The sequence below is a fragment of the Onychomys torridus genome, chromosome 11 (assembly GCF_903995425.1).
Source record: "Onychomys torridus chromosome 11, mOncTor1.1, whole genome shotgun sequence".
NCBI lineage: Eukaryota > Metazoa > Chordata > Mammalia > Rodentia > Cricetidae > Onychomys > Onychomys torridus.
The window spans coordinates 31,998,967-32,014,572 of NC_050453.1; the positions used below are offsets into that span (position 1 = coordinate 31,998,967).

At 41.9% G+C, this 15,606-nt stretch overlaps 1 pseudogene; it reads left to right on the forward strand.

Annotated features, from left to right (window-relative positions):
* The window catches only part of LOC118592856, a 24,461-nt pseudogene extending 16,181 nt beyond the window's left edge, over positions 1–8,280 (forward strand).
* Positions 8,281–15,606: the final 7,326 nt, after the last annotated feature.

The window sequence follows — 15,606 nt, forward strand, 5'->3', positions numbered from 1 at the left end:
TGAAAAACCAAATAAATAAATAAATAAATAAATAAATAAATAAATTAATTAATTAAATTAAATAAAAAAAGAAATACTTTCTATTTGAAACTTTTTTACCCTCAAGCTCTGGTCAGGCTACTGTACTGACCTCTTCACCTTCCCAATGTTCCTTAAGTATACCTATAACCATTCACCTGTTTGGGTCTTAGTTATAGCTGTAGAGTAAGAAGCAGAAGTCCTTCAGCTTTGATGCTGATATAAAATGTTACATGATCCCATGGTGCTAAGGCATCCAGTTGCCTTAAAAGAAGGTGATTGGCTTCTCCTCAAATTAGGATGGGCGCTTTCTGGAAGAAGAGAGAGTCCCACTTTGTGCCCTTGGTACCCTGCACAGCAATTGAATGAATAGTAGGTACTCAATAAGCAAGTGCCGGAAATAATGGAGTGTATTGCTTTGTGCTGAGGGTTTCTATCTAGAGTTGTAGATAACTGAAACTAAAATGATTCAATGTGTGCAGAAGTGGGATAATAGTTAAGTGTATGGAATTGAGAGATAGGTAAAGCTGAATTCAAATTCCTTTTCACCATCAACTGTATGACTGTAGCCAAACCCTTTTCTGAGCCTGTCCTCATCTATAAAACATACACAGGTATGGTGTCTGTGGGAGTTATTGAGACAATTCAATGGCTAAGCAAAGGCTGCAGTATATGATGGACACCAGGTATATGCTCAGTGTTATCTCACTGCGCATGTGATGCTCAGCAAATCATGTGACTGTTCAGCCCCAAAGCTTGCAAGGCCAGGCAGGTCAGTGGCAAGGGTGTTAAATCTGCAAAAGCGGAGGGAGGCTCAGCCAGAGAGGGAGGAACTAGGGAGGGCACTGTATGAAAAGCCAGCCGAGGGTACTTGCCTCTCAAATTGAGTTTCTCGTTAGAGCTAAAATTTGAAAGATGGGAGTAGCAAAGCTTTGGAGGTGTGGATACCAAGCACCACAAAAACGATTAAAGCAAAGTGGCTGGCTGGCTGCTGGCCTCTGCTCCTTATCTCAGAAATGCAGCCCTTGTCAGCCTCTATCTGATTCATTTGCAGAAATACCCTTTTTTGTAGGTGGAGAGGGAACGAGAGGGCTATCAAAGGTAGCTTGGAGGACTTGAAGGACAGAATATTTCAGGGGAGGATCTCATAGGCTCTTACTCCCAGGGTCTTTTAACTCCTTGATTGCCAGGAACTCAGATGAGGCAAAGGACTGGGCTAGTTTTTATTCAGATCAGTGCTTTGTTGACAACAGAGTCTGTCTGACTCACAGTGAGGTCAAGTGACTTCAGCCTTTCTGATGAGTCATTGCATTGTCTCGCTTCCACTAATGTCCGTGCAGCTGGAGCCGGCTTGTTTACTGAGAGAAAGCTCCAGCTGTCTGCAGGTACCGACGCCTGAGCTCACCAGCGGAGTGGTGCAGCCTGATCGCAGGAGCTTTTGATCTCATGCCAGTCCCTTACAAGTAGCAAATAGTAGGAGTTGTGGGATGCAATGTGAAGATGCTCTTTCTTCTCATTTGGTATCAGGCCCAGCAAGTGTTTAGAGCTGGAGCCCAAAGGATGGAGCAAAAGTTAGAAGGTGGGATGAAGACTGCTATATGGCACTCAGGATCCCAGCAAGGCAGATTGTATGCCTACTACAGGCAATTGAGGAACACTTAGTAGAAAGATTATTCACAAAGGTAATAAAAGTAAGGTTCTGGGGAACCAATAAGGAGTGCTACAGGGTCTCAGCAAGAGCTGGAGAATAGGTTGATAGTAGCTGTGCAGGTCAGTCTCCTGGGGAGGACAGCAGAGTGGGGAAGGAGAGAGCAGGGTGTAAACAGGCATATCATCTAGTACAGGTTACTAGGTAGGCAGGTCAGTCACCACTGGGTTTTTCCAACAGTAAGGTGGGAACAACTCTCTATCTATTTCAGTGTTAAGAGAGGAATGAGACCAAGGCTTTGGAAAGCTGGGAAAGGGTTTGCAAATGTTGGTTGTGAGGATGCAGACAGAACAGCTGCTTCTCTTCAAGGTGGGGAGGTGCAATATTGATTACCAGTGTAAGGTGCTCACTTCCCATTTGCTTCACCAGCTGTTCTGGAGAGCCCCACCACCACCCCAAAGTATGTAGGTTGTCTCTGATGTAGGCTGATCATAGTGAATGGAGATGGGTGGGCCCCAGAAAGCAAGACAGGCAGCAGGAATCCCATATCCGTTTTTACTGATCCACTTTCAAACATTTCTTGAGGACCTTCAGAATACATAAAAAGAGTAACGAGTGGGGTTGACATGGGCAAGACATAGCCATACTCCCTCAAAAGCTTGCCATCTACTTACAAAGAGAGATACATATGGTTTGTCAATTCCTATGTCAACAGATGGGAGGAATGCAAGACATGAAATATCTATAAAAAGTAATGCAGACACATCTGTAAATGAGATAATGCAGATTAGAGGGACCAGCGTTAGGTTGGTCAGTGAACAGGAACATAGGGAAGAATGGGATTTTGCACTGGAAACTGGGTCTTGAGGTATCAAACATTCTGTTGGGTTGTTGTTATCTATTCAGGTTTAGGAATAACTTTTTGAAAATGAAGGTAAGACATTTCAGTGCACTCTTTGAGTTTATATCTGTATTTCTTATTTTTTGTTTTTTATTCCCAATGATATTAGGTGTTAAATTCTGAAGAAATTCTCAAGCTCTTCAAGAAATGCTTGCTAAATGACTCAGGGGGAAAAAAAGAGTATTTGTTACTACCTTATTGTGCCTTATTCATTTGAGATGAGATAACAGGTAGACCAAAACCTAACTATGGTGATGTTTCTGTGTGACTTTTTCTACCGCACTTGAAATATGTCTGATGCAAAAGAGAAGTCTCAGTGAGTGAGCTTAGCTTATGCTTTTGACAAGTGATCTGTGTAAGGGTGGTGTGTGCATATACTGCCATCTTAGTAATTTCAAGCTAGAACATGGCTTTCCTGTAGATGACAGTCTATTAAGAATGTGTGGCATGCCAGGCATGTTTCTCTTCTCTTTTATTTCTAAAGCTTGCAAGAAAGAGAAGACAATGATGGTGATAGTCTCCTCAGGTTAACTGTCATATTATTGTAAAGTTTAAAAATAGTGTTTTGGCTGTGTTGATGTCCATGATCTGTACTGCTACTGGAGACCATACTGAAGTCCTTGGCATGTGCTGATTCCAGGGACCATGTGGATGCCTGTGGTCCTTGATGTCACCAGAAACCGTGTGTAAGTACAACATCCATGCTCCTACAGTATCGATACTTTTTCCATAGTATTGATGACTACAGACTCACAGTTGAGAAAGAGGAACATAAAAAGCTTCTCTGACAACTCCTGTCGCCCCAAAAAGTAACAGCCTAGATAGGAAGCCATTGAAGAGAACCCTTAAAATTTGTGATAAGGATGCTGAAGTGTAGCTCTCCACAGCTGATGGTTCTGGTAAGGGTGTGGGTGGGGAAGGACTCAGTTTTCTTTAAGGGACTGGCCACCAGGAGTTTGACCATGCTCAAGTAGACTTTTTGTTTGTTTGTTTGGCTGTTTTTTTTTCTTTTTCTTCTTTTTTTTTGGGGGGGTGCATGTCCCAAGGTGGGGGAAAGGATCTGGGAAGACCGGAAAGTGAGGGTGCTGGGGGGTTTGTGATATGAAATTCCTCCCCCAATAAAATATTATGGAAGAAAATAGTGTTTAGCACCAAAAGACTCACATAAATGTTGATAGTTTTGGGCTACTGCTTCTCAACCTTCCTTATGCTGTGGCCCTTAATACAGTTCCTTGTGTTGTGGTGACCCCAACCACAAAATTATTCCTTTATTACTTCATAAGTGTAGTTTTACTACAGTTATACATTGCAGTGTAAATGTCTGATATGCAGGATATCTGATATGTGACTCCCAAGGGGGTTGTGACCCACAAGTTGAGACTCACAGTCTCGGCAAGGAAGGGGATGAACATTAAAGTAATGCCATTGGTTTCTTGGGGTGACTCTTAGTGGAAATGATCCCATCTGGGACACCGAAACACTGCTATGCATGCTGACAGCTCTGGTCTGAGCTCACCGGACCCAGGCCAGAGTCAGAGCCCTGTAGAAAAATGGAGGCTTCATAGTATTAGAGATACAAGTTGGTTTGGTAGGTGCTCTGGGAACTGATTGAAGTCAGCTGAGTTCAAACAACCTGAACTTGGAGACCAAACAAATTGGGCCAGTTTCCTTCTTGTTACATTGTAGTTCAACAGAAATAATCCAAAATTGATCTCCCTTTGTCCTTGAATGGCAGGATTGAGATGGCAGATTGTCATATGTAGATTTTGTTCTCTCTGAGTCACATGAAGCCAGCTACTACTTCCAAATAGAGCACAATAAACACCCCCAGGTGATGGTGTGGATGTGCAAATAGATGGAGTTTTGCAGAGGCAATATTTATGAAAACTGTGCTATTAATGGAACATTGAAATTTCTTTGTCCTAAAGTTTTATTTTAAAGCCTGCCCTAGAAAAACAGATGTGACAAGTAGAACCTCCCATACCCCTCTCTGTAGGTCTGCGCATCTCTCAAAGTGCTTCAGCAAAATCCCATCTTTTTAACCCTGACTTTGTTTCTGAGGGACCTCTGCTCTTTGACAATTCCCTGGCTTGTCTTCTTTCTGTGTTAAGATGGCCCCCTGTGCTTCCTTTCCTTCACTGGAGCATGGATAATAGAGTTTTCCAAAAGAAATCTACAAAGCAACTAAGCTGAGGCGTGTGGGTCTCCTCAAATGAGACGTGCATTTCAACCTCTCTAGCTTGCACAGGATCCCTCCTTCAGTGAGGCCATTCCCTCTTCCTGACACTAACCTCTCAAGGCAAGTGGACGGTAATGTGTGTCCTGTTGGAAGAAGACAGTATTGAACACCCCCAGAATAGTCTCATATCATAGTTCGGTTTTAAAGCTACAAGAATAAATTTATAATAAAACAGAACTGTGGAAACCGATATGAAAATAGAAACCATATTGCATGATACCTTTCTAAGTAAGTAGGCTGTCTCTCCAGAATGTCGGGTTTAGCTGGATTCAGAGACTAAACAGCATTGAGGTGCTACACTGAAGTGAGGTCTCCTGTGAGACCCTGATGAGAATTTTCCTGGTAGTCACATTTTCCTTATGTCCACACATCTTTCCTAATAATTAACCTTTTTCCCCCTAATAATTGAGAACATTCTGAAATGCTTTTGAGAGCCAATGCTAAATCTTCATACAATGAAAATTTCAATTCCATTATCAAAACTGGTAGTTTTATGACCCCTGTCAATCAAATCAATCATACTAAATGTTCCCTGAGTTAATTACCAGTTACTTAGGGCTTAGCTGGAGTCATCTGGTAGGCTGGGAGGCATGTGAATGGATGGAAACTGTCAGACTCATTACTGTTCCTGGAAGTAATATGGTGTTAAAATTGTTATTGTGGTAGGAATAAATGAGATCGACAGATAATCACCAAATGAATCCACTTGCAATGCTTAAATGGTGCGTTTCTGTTCATGAGTTCCAAAGTCTTTCCAGATATGGTCATCATCTTTAGCTGGACAGAGACATCATCATTTCCCTTTCTCTGTACGTTCCTGTCTTCATGTTCCCTAAGTGGATCTTTCCATTCCTTTGTGAATCATTGGTGCAATCTGCAGTCTTGCAGACTATGTGTGCTCCTGAATGTTCATTTCCTCTTTTGGTTAGTTAGAATAGAGAAAACTTTCATGGTGACTTTGGAATCTACATGTTGAAGATAGCAGTGTATCTATTAGATGGACTGCATGTTACATGGAAGAAAATCACAATGATGGGTAGTTTTTTGTTTGTTTGTTTATGTTTTCAATTTGACACAAGTTAGAGTCATCTGAGAGGAGGGAACCTCTGCTGAGAAATTACCTCTATAAGACTGGGCTTGAGGCAAGCTTGTGTGGCACCTTCTTTATGAATGGTTGATGTGTGGGATGGCCCAGCCCACTGTGGGTGCTATCACTCTCTAGGCAGGTTGTTCTGGGGCATATGAGGAAACAGACTGAGCAAGAGAGGAAGAACAAGCCAGTTTGCAGCATTCCTCCATGGCCTCTGCATCATCTCCTGCCTCCAGGTTCCTGTCTTGAGCTCTTGCCCTGACTTCCCTAAGTGGTGGAGTGTGACCTGAGAGTTATAAGCTGGACCTTTCTTCCCCAAGTTGATGTTTTATCATATATAGAAAACCTAAGGCAACCACTCACTGTGCCTGTACTATTATGTAAGCAAATAGTACCTTTTTACTGCTTACAGGGTGCTGTGTATTTTACAATCTATATATCTGCTACATAAGTGGCCTACTTGACTGATAAAGATTAATCTATTTTATTGATAACTAAATCACTAGGGGGCATTTTTGAATGTCAAACTTATTAGAAGAGAATTATTCATAATTTCTGAAAGCCGTGTTATAAGACTGTCTCAACAGGCCTTTGCTATGTAATAAGTGGCACCAAAACCTAGTGTCTTAATACAAAACCATTTTATTGTCTCTTAGGTTATTTCAGGAAGGCTTGGTGCTCAGGTTAATAACTATAGCACAGATCAGTTACGTAGCCATGCAATGTGGTTGGTTTAGCTTGTAGAGTTGACAAATTTGGAACCATCTGGGGGAGTTTCAGTGAAGAATTGTCTAGATTAGGTTGGCCTGAGGACATACTGGTGAGGGATTTTTTTTTTTTTTTTTTTTTTTTTAAACTGGGTTAACTGAAGTGGGCAGATCTACTCACTGGCAGACAACAATCTTCTAGGAAGAGAGACCTAGATTATGTAATCGAAGAGAGCTAACTGAGCACTAGCATTCACATCCTGCTTGCTCTCTACTCTTGACAGTGGGTGTGATGTGACCAGTTGCTTCAGGTTCTTGTCCCCTTTGATTTCCCTGCTGTGATGGGCTGTGACCTGGATTTCTGAGCCAAGTAAGTCCCTTTTCTCTAAAATTGCTTTGGTCAGAGTATTTTTATCACAGCAACAGGAGAGGAAACAAAGACAATGTAGAAGCCCATTTGTATGATTTGTGCTGTGGGCTGAAGTCAGGGAACTATGATTGGTGACTAAGAAGCTTGTGGTACTGCTAGATGGGGTAGGTACAAAATAATCTAGACTATGTTGGTAGTAAAGTGGTGAGTATAGCTGCTATTCAAGATGATATAGATCACCTGGCTGGGGTGTTAAGAGTATCCAACAAAAATGTGAATGTCTGTTATGTGATAAACTGCTAGGCACTGGTAGTATAGATATGAACCAAATGCTTTTCTTTTGGTTTCTTTACAGTGTTTATAGGGAAGAGACAAAAACTTAAAGTTGTGTAGAAGATGAGTGTTATAAAAAAAAAAAAAAGAAAACAAGAATAGTAAGTATTCGTTATAGTACAGTTTTAAGTAGAGGGGTAAAGTAAAATGTCCCCCAGAAACTAATTTTTTTCTGGAAAAGTAAAACAGTAAGGGGCCATGAGAGCACAGGGCTCATGACCATCATGTCTATCTGATGGAAGACTGTTTCTTGAAGAGGAAGGAGCAGTGAAAGCCTTGTGAAGAATGTTCTAGCGTTTCACAGGAAAAAGAAGGAAAGGGGTTGGCTTTAGCATAGTGAATGGCTGGAGACAGTCAGAGGGACACAGGGTAAGGGTGGGAAAACTAACAGGAAACAGCCTGGTCAGTCTTTGGGTTGACTTTGGCATTTAGTCTGAGTGAGTGAGGCAAACACTGGCAGTCTGTGGAGAGAGGCAACATGGTAGGCTTATGTTTACAAGCATCACTTTGGTTAATGCATAGGGTAGTAAAGGTGGATGTAGGGAGATCATTGTCATAATCTAGACACTAGATGCGATTTGCCTAGATCCATGTACAGTCACAGAACAGCTGAGAAGCACCGGATTTTGAAAGTGGAACCAGCAAGATTCCTTGATGGGCTGAATATTTTTGTGTGGAAGAAAGAGAAGTCAAGAAAGAGAATCATGTAGATCTGGGTGCCCAGGCCTCAGGAAGGCCCAAACCTTAGGGCCACTGGCTGGGAAGATCTTTAAAGGAGTTTTAGCAGCTGAACTTGTAGACATTTTTTGGAGCTTATTATTTTGATTAAAAAGATGAACTTGAGCCAAAATTTCAGGCAAATGAGCAAGAAAATCCCCTTTATTTTGTAAGCTCATCACAAATCCCCCGAGCAGTCTGGAATGTATGGAGTTCGAGAGTGAGATCAAGAGAAAGGACTGGAAAGCAAACATTAAGGCCAGCTATCATGTTCTGCTTTCCACCTCAGCTGGCTGAAACCTCTGAGGGAAGAAGAAGGATGTATTTATCCCGCTGTAGACTCTAGACTTCCAGAAAGTTCTACTGAGTGCAACTGTAGCTTTAGGTCTGTGTGGCCTGAAGTTCCCACTCATTGTGCAAACTCAGTGTTTGTTACTTTCCTATGTTTGTTTCTAAGATGAATATTTTCATAGCTGAAAGAATATGGAAGAACATACGTCCACTTAATCCTTCCGGTAACTACACTCAATGCAGTAGCCAAGATGATGCTTTGTAAGGATTTTTTCTTAATATTTTAACTTATGAAAGAATAGAAATGGATAATTATTAATATTAGAAATAATTTAAAAATTCCAAGCATGTAAGATTAGCTTTTAGCAAACCTATACTTAAAAAAATAACCCAGCTCTCTAATAAAAAACATACAGTCTATAGTTCGTGTGTGTTTGTGGTTTAAACATTTTTAAATCTTGCATGCACCCCAGGGGGGAGATGAAAACACCTTTTTTTTTTTTTTTTTTTGGTTGTAGGGTACCGATAAAAGGTCTTTCAAAAATACCCATCTTTAAGAGCAAGGCTACTTTTGTACATCCATTGTACAACAACCACAAAAAAACTTCAGTTACAAAACCTACCTGGTGGTGCACATTTGTAACCTACTACTTGGGAGGTGGAGCTAAAGAGTTCAAGGTCAGACTTGGTTATGTGGAAAGTTTAAGCCAGCTTAGATACAAGGGACCCTACTGCTGTATGAAACAACAGAAAACAAGCAAAAAGAAAAAATATAGCCATGGCAGTCATGCCAATATCATCAAACTTGGATCCCATATTTTCATCCAGTAAATGTGTAAACTTTTAAAAAATTTTTTATTTATTTATTTATCTATCTATCTATCTATCTATCTATCTATTTATTTATTTTTAGTGGTAATGCTAATTTTCTGGTCTTTTTTAAAAATTTAAAAAAATATATTTATTTATTAAATTTTTTCCATTTATATACCAGCCCCAGTTCCCCCTCCCTTCCCTTCTTCCGCCCCTCACCTCCCTCCTGCTCTACCCCCATCCACTCCTCAGAAAGGGTAAGGACTCCCATGGTAGTCAACAAAGTCTGGCATATCAAGTTGAAGGAGAGCCTAGCCCCTCTTCATTGTATCAAGGCTGAGCAAGGTATCCCACCACAGGGAATGGGATCCAAAAAGTCAGTTCATGTACCTGGGATAAGTTCTGGTCCTGCTGCCAGGGACCCCACTAACAGTTGTTACCCACATTCAGTGGGCCTAGTTTGGTCCCATGCAGGTTCCTGAGCTGTCAGTCCAGAGTCAGTGAGCTCCAACTAGCACCACTGTCTCTGTAGGTTTCCCCATCATGATCTTGATCCCTCCTCCTCCTCCTCCTCCTCCTCCTCCTCCTCCTCCTTCTCCTCCTCCTTTTGAATGCTGAGTGCTGTTTATTGAAGGAGGCAGGAGGTCATAAATACAGGCTTACAGCACAATGGGAGAACCCCGGATGGCAGAAGTTTGCTTCTGATGTTTTTTTGCTTGTTTGTTTTTTTGAGCTGAGGATCAAACCCTGGGACTTGTGTTTGCTAGGCAATTGCTCTACCACTGAGCTAAATCCCCAACCCCTGCTTCTGATGTTTTACAATCTCGCATCTAAGCTGTTAACGCCCAATATGCTGGATACTCAGACAAGGAGCTTCCCATAAGCATTCAGGAGGGTGGAATCTCCCAGGGAATTAGCATGGGGAGGATATCACGGTCAAGGTCAGCAAGCAATGCAATAGTTACCCAAAACGAGGGCCAGGACCCTACAAGTCCCCCCCACCCCTTTTACTAAAAAATAAACTTCTGACTTAGGTTGCATGGGATGTCAGCAGGTCACCTTACCTGTCATGGAGACACCTGTCCAGGCCACACAGGCGTTCTGTCTTAGGTTGGTGAGCGCCCCCCAGGTATTGCCCGTCGCTAAATACTCATCATACAGGCTCAATCATGTGAGAGTTGCAGAGTTAACTGTTGCCAATGATCTCTAAGTGATGCTGGGCTTGCAATCTGTGTGTTCGACACAGAAAAGACCAACGGAAGTCTTAACCCACCCATAGCCAGTAGGCTAAAGGCAGCTGAGTGTAGTTAGAGTTTTCCTGCCTGGCCCAGTCAGGACAAATCTCTCTCACCCGCCAGGCCCATAGACGCTTAGACCCAACCAAGTAAATACACAGAAACTTACATTGTTTACAAACTGTATGGCAAGCTTCTTGTTATCTCCTTTTTCTATCTTAAATTAACCCATTTCTGTTAGTCTATACTTTGCCACATGGCTTGTGGCTTACCAGTGTCTTTACATATTGCTTTTCATGGCGGCAGCTGGCAGTGTCTCTCTCCAACCTTCTACTTCCCAGAATTCTCTTCTCTCTTGTCCCGCCTATACTTCCTGCCTGGCCACTGGCCAATCAGAACTTTATTTACACAGCGATATCCACAGCAGCTGAGCCATTCCCTTCCTTAACAAGCCTTACTGCAAGTTGGAGACCTTGTAAGGTGGTATCCCAAGAGCAAATGGAACTTGAGTTTGTAAATTTATAGCTTTCGAAGCCAATTGAAATGTATATAACTATTGATTTAAATTTGGCATGCCCAATAGAATGAAAGATTAATTAACTGTGGTAACTACTTTTGCTGCCAGGGTCTCCACTGTGCTAGCTGTAGTAACCAGTTATGAAATGGAAATCCCAGAAACAGTAGTAGCGGTGGTCGCCATTGTTATAACAGCAACAACAGCAGCAGCGATGTCAAATTCTCTTCTGGAGCATGTGGGTATCTATTAGCATGGATGCAACTCCAGGAACATGAACCGCTGAGGCCCATTATTCTTGATACCAGCATGACTTAAGCTGGCAACTCTGTAAAAGAACAACTAAGAACCATAAAGGAAAAACAGACAGCTCAAAAGGAACAGAACTAATGGTCTCATAATGGCTACATTCAGACTCACAAATTTTAAGGTATCTTCCAAGGGGGCTAAATGAATTTCAGGAGGCCAAATAATGTTGCACAGAGCCATTCCTGAGAAGTAGGCACTACTCCAGCTTGAATAGGATTATGAGAATGAAAATGCTTAGCTGGCATGCTACTGTTAATAAATGGAGGTCAGTGATCTTCAGTGTTATCCTTAATCTCCTAGGTGTCTGGGTGACACATTCTCAAACATACTTGAAAAAGCAGTTACCATACATTACCTTCTGAAGAATCCAACCGCATGGCTGCAGTTCCTAGGCTTACGTTAATGCTTGCCAAAGCTGGCCATGTTGGGCTTTCAATCCCCATTGGCATTGGGAGGGGAGGTAAACTTTAAAAAAAAAAAAAAAAAAGGAGTGGAGAAGTTACTAGAAAACTTTAAAAAGAGTATAGAATGGCTGCCTTTCTAAATGTGTACATTAGCTTACCTCCTCACCAGAGACTCTTCTGGCTGAAGTCACTGAAAGCATCCCAGGCCCTGTTTGGTCCTAAAAAAAATTGTTCAAATCAATCAATTCTAAATCTAATGATTTTGAAAAATGTAAGTCTTTCAATATGATTTTCTTTAATACATATTTGAGAAAACTACTATGTCAGTCATCTTTTAGCACTGACAGGCAGCAGGCATCTAAGTAAATAAAACATAGAGTGAGCACATGGGATTTATTGAAGAATTTTTCAGATGACAGAAGTGGTGTGCTTGCTTTTCAGATTTGGTCACTGATGAGAGTTTATCCATAGGCAAGATGAAAATTCCAGTGTTGACATACTTGCAATACTTGAGGCAAAATTTAAATTACAACTGATAGGCCTCATCCTTTGGGCTTGGAAAAGTTTATTGAAGTCATGTTTATCATGTTATCAATGAACTTTCATTTATATCACTGTAGATAAAATGTCTATTAAAAACAAAAGTAAAAAACCCAACCCAACCCAATCCAACCCAAACCAAACCAATCCAAACCAACCAAACCAATCCAAAGAATGACCTTGTGTGTTTTGGCTTCAGCAGCTGGGAGAATGATTTCCATTGATCTTGACAGGAAAGAAAGTGATAGACGATGTGCTGGAGGGAAGATGGTATGCTTGTGTGTAATGGAATAATCCAACAGGAAGGAAAACTGATGGGGAGAAGGATGTAGCTGCACATATGGAGGTGTTAGCCTTACAAGCTGGGGTGGTCCACTTGCAGAAGAAACACTAGACCAACAGGAGAATGTGAGACAGAAGCTGGGACATCACTGTTTGAGACAATGGGAGCTGCAGAATTTATCTTCTGACTGTTTTTTTTTTTTTTTTTTTTTTTAATCATTTGACATGAAGGGTGAAGTAAGAGACTCTGGAGGCTTGAGGAGAGAGGAAAAATAGGAAGTTATCATCTACGAGAGTGCATGGGCATGGAACTACAGTAGTTCTGGGTCCATTTGATGTTCTGAGTTCTCCACTCCAAGCAATTCCTGTCAGCATGCATGATTGTACATCTGGGCTGAAAAACTGAGGAAGAGACAAGAAGTTGCGGGTGTGTGCAAGGGAATTTTCACAATTATAGACCGTGGCACTTAAATAGGATGAGGAAAGAGAGGGCATAGAGGGGTGAAGGACAAAGTGCCGGTGGTAGAATGAATGGACCAGGTCCTAGTGGCTGAAGGATTTGCTGCAGAGGGGACTAGAGGGAATGAACTGGAAAGAGCAGATTGAGAGCTGAGTATGAGGTGTCTGAGATGATTAATGGTTGCATATCTTGGAAGAGACGAGGACCAAAGATTGACCATGAGAAGATTAGCTGAGGTAGAAGTTAACTTGAAATCACTGGAGGGAGCACACCAAAGACTGATGCAGGCAGTGTTTAGTGGATCATCAACATGGTACTGAAATCACCGGGAACTCAGAGGCATTTTCTTAGAGAGTAGTAGTGAATCATGAGCTAAAAATCTCTGAAACACAAGGAGAGTGCCCAAGGGGTTGGCAGATGGCTGCAACAAGAAGAGGCAGGGGTGGGGAGAGACGGGCAGGCACTGCAGATTCAAAGCTGTGAAATTTTAGGGGAAAGGAGTGAGGATGGGCTGCAAGCAGCAGCGAGAGGCATGATGCATACTCCCAGCAGATCTGGCCTAGTAACCTAAGAAGCAGGGGAGAGGTATCAGGTATCAGCCTCTTGGGACTTCCCGGCAGAAACAAGTTCAGGGCAGACCAACTTTCTACTGACTTTATAGAAAAGCTGAGCATAAAAATAATTCCCTCCCCTCCCCTTCCCTTTCCTCTCCCCCCTTCTTCTTTCCCTTCCTCCCTTTCTTCCTTTGACTGTATCCTAGACTGACCTTGGACTCATGGTAATCTTTCTGTCTAAGCCTCTCAAGTGCTGGGATCACATGCAATTCTCATGTAGTTCAACGGTGCAGAGGGCACAGTGGAGGGGGTTCTGGAGTATGGAAGTGGGGTGAGCAGATAGATCCTTATGACAGATCCTTAGCAAGACTTTGTGGTGATATATTGTGTACCCCAATAAAGCTTACCTGGGGATCAGAGGACAGAGCCAGCCACTAAATTAGACATAGAGGCCAGGCAATGGTGGCACACATCTTTAATCCTATCACTCAGGAGAGAGAGAGAGAGAGAGAGAGAGAGAGAGAGAGAGAGAGAGAGAGAGAGAGAGAGAGACAGAGAGAGAGACAGAGACAGAGAGACAGAGACAGACAGAGAGAGAGAGAGAGAGAGAGAGAGAGAGAGAGAGAGAGAGAGATCCATTTGGATCTCTGTGAGTTCAAGGCCACACTTGGCTATGTGAGAGAAACAGGACCAGGCAGTGGTGACACACACCTTTAATCCCGGCAAGTAATATGGTAGGACACAGAAAGGTATATAAGATGTGAGGAAACAGGAACTTGCTCTCTTGAGGCTGAGGATTTCGTAGAGGTAAGCTTGGCTGGCTGTTCTGCTTCTCTGATCTTTCAGATTTCACCCCAATATCTGGCTCTGGATTTGTTTTTTGTTTTTTGTTTTTTTTTTTAATTAATAAGACCATTTAAGATTCATGTTACAAGACTTTAGGACAATGACAAAGGCCTTTGTGGGTAAGGTGGGGATTATTGATTGTGGTGAGAGAAAATTCTTTCTCTTGCTTTCCAGTCGACTGTTTTCCTGTGGCATGTGTGCCCCAGTTCATATTAAAATTGAGTTAGTTCCTGGATCTCATGGGAGAAAGTAATATCTAACACTACAGGATTAAACCTATCTGTCATCAGGCAATCTAGGGCTGGCTGCTCAGAAAGAGAATTTTCTGATTTTTTCCCTGTTCAGATCAAGACACTGGGCGGCATCTTTTTTGTTTTTTTTTTCTTCTTTTTCTTCCAGAGACAGGGTTTCTCTGTGTAGCTTTGCGCCTTTCCTGGAACTCACTCTGTAGCCCAGGCTGGCCTTGAACTCACAGAGATCTGCCTGGCTCTGCCTCCTGAGTGCTGGGATTAAAGGCGTGTGCCACCACCGTGAAATACACATCTTTGAAAAGGTCATTTCTAGGGGCTGGGGATTTAGCTCAGTGGTAGAGCACTTGCCTAGCAAGTGCAAGGCCCTGGGTTTGGTCCTCAGCTCTGGAAAAAAAAAAGAAAGCTCAGCTCATTTCTATTGGATAGAAGACATGGCCACAGGGCCTTTTTCATCTTACTGCAGTTCCCAGCTCCTATAGTTAGGGAAATTATATCAATGGATAGAGGGTCAAACCAACATTCCAGCTTCTGAACTACCGTCAGAAACAGGTCTTTAAAAGGCATAGAAAAAAAGAAAGAAAACACATTTTTAAAATGAATATATTTTTTTGTTATTTAAAGTAACTTTAAAATTTAAATATAATTTGACCTTATTCTCCCCCAACCAAGTCCTTCCAGATCCTTTCCCCCTCCCTACTCACCCAACTTTAAGTTCTTTCTCAAAAAATAAACAAAAACCCAATGCAACAACAAAATCCCCCTAAAACAAGAAAACAAAACAAAGCCATGCCTAAAGAGAAAAAAATAAATAAACTCACCAAACTCTAACCAAATAAAAGCACACAAAAATACTGTGGGGTCCATTATATGTTGGCCAACTACCCCTGAACATAAGGCCTGTTCTGGAGTGGTTGGTAATACCCAACATCGCTCTATTGGAGAAAACTGATTTTCCCTCTCCCAGAAAGTGCTGTAAGAGGCAGTTCAGTGTTAACCTTTATCCTAGTGGTTAGGTTTTCACTCATTCATTTATTCATTCATTAAAAAAAGAAAAACAAAATATAATAAGATAAAAGCAAAACCA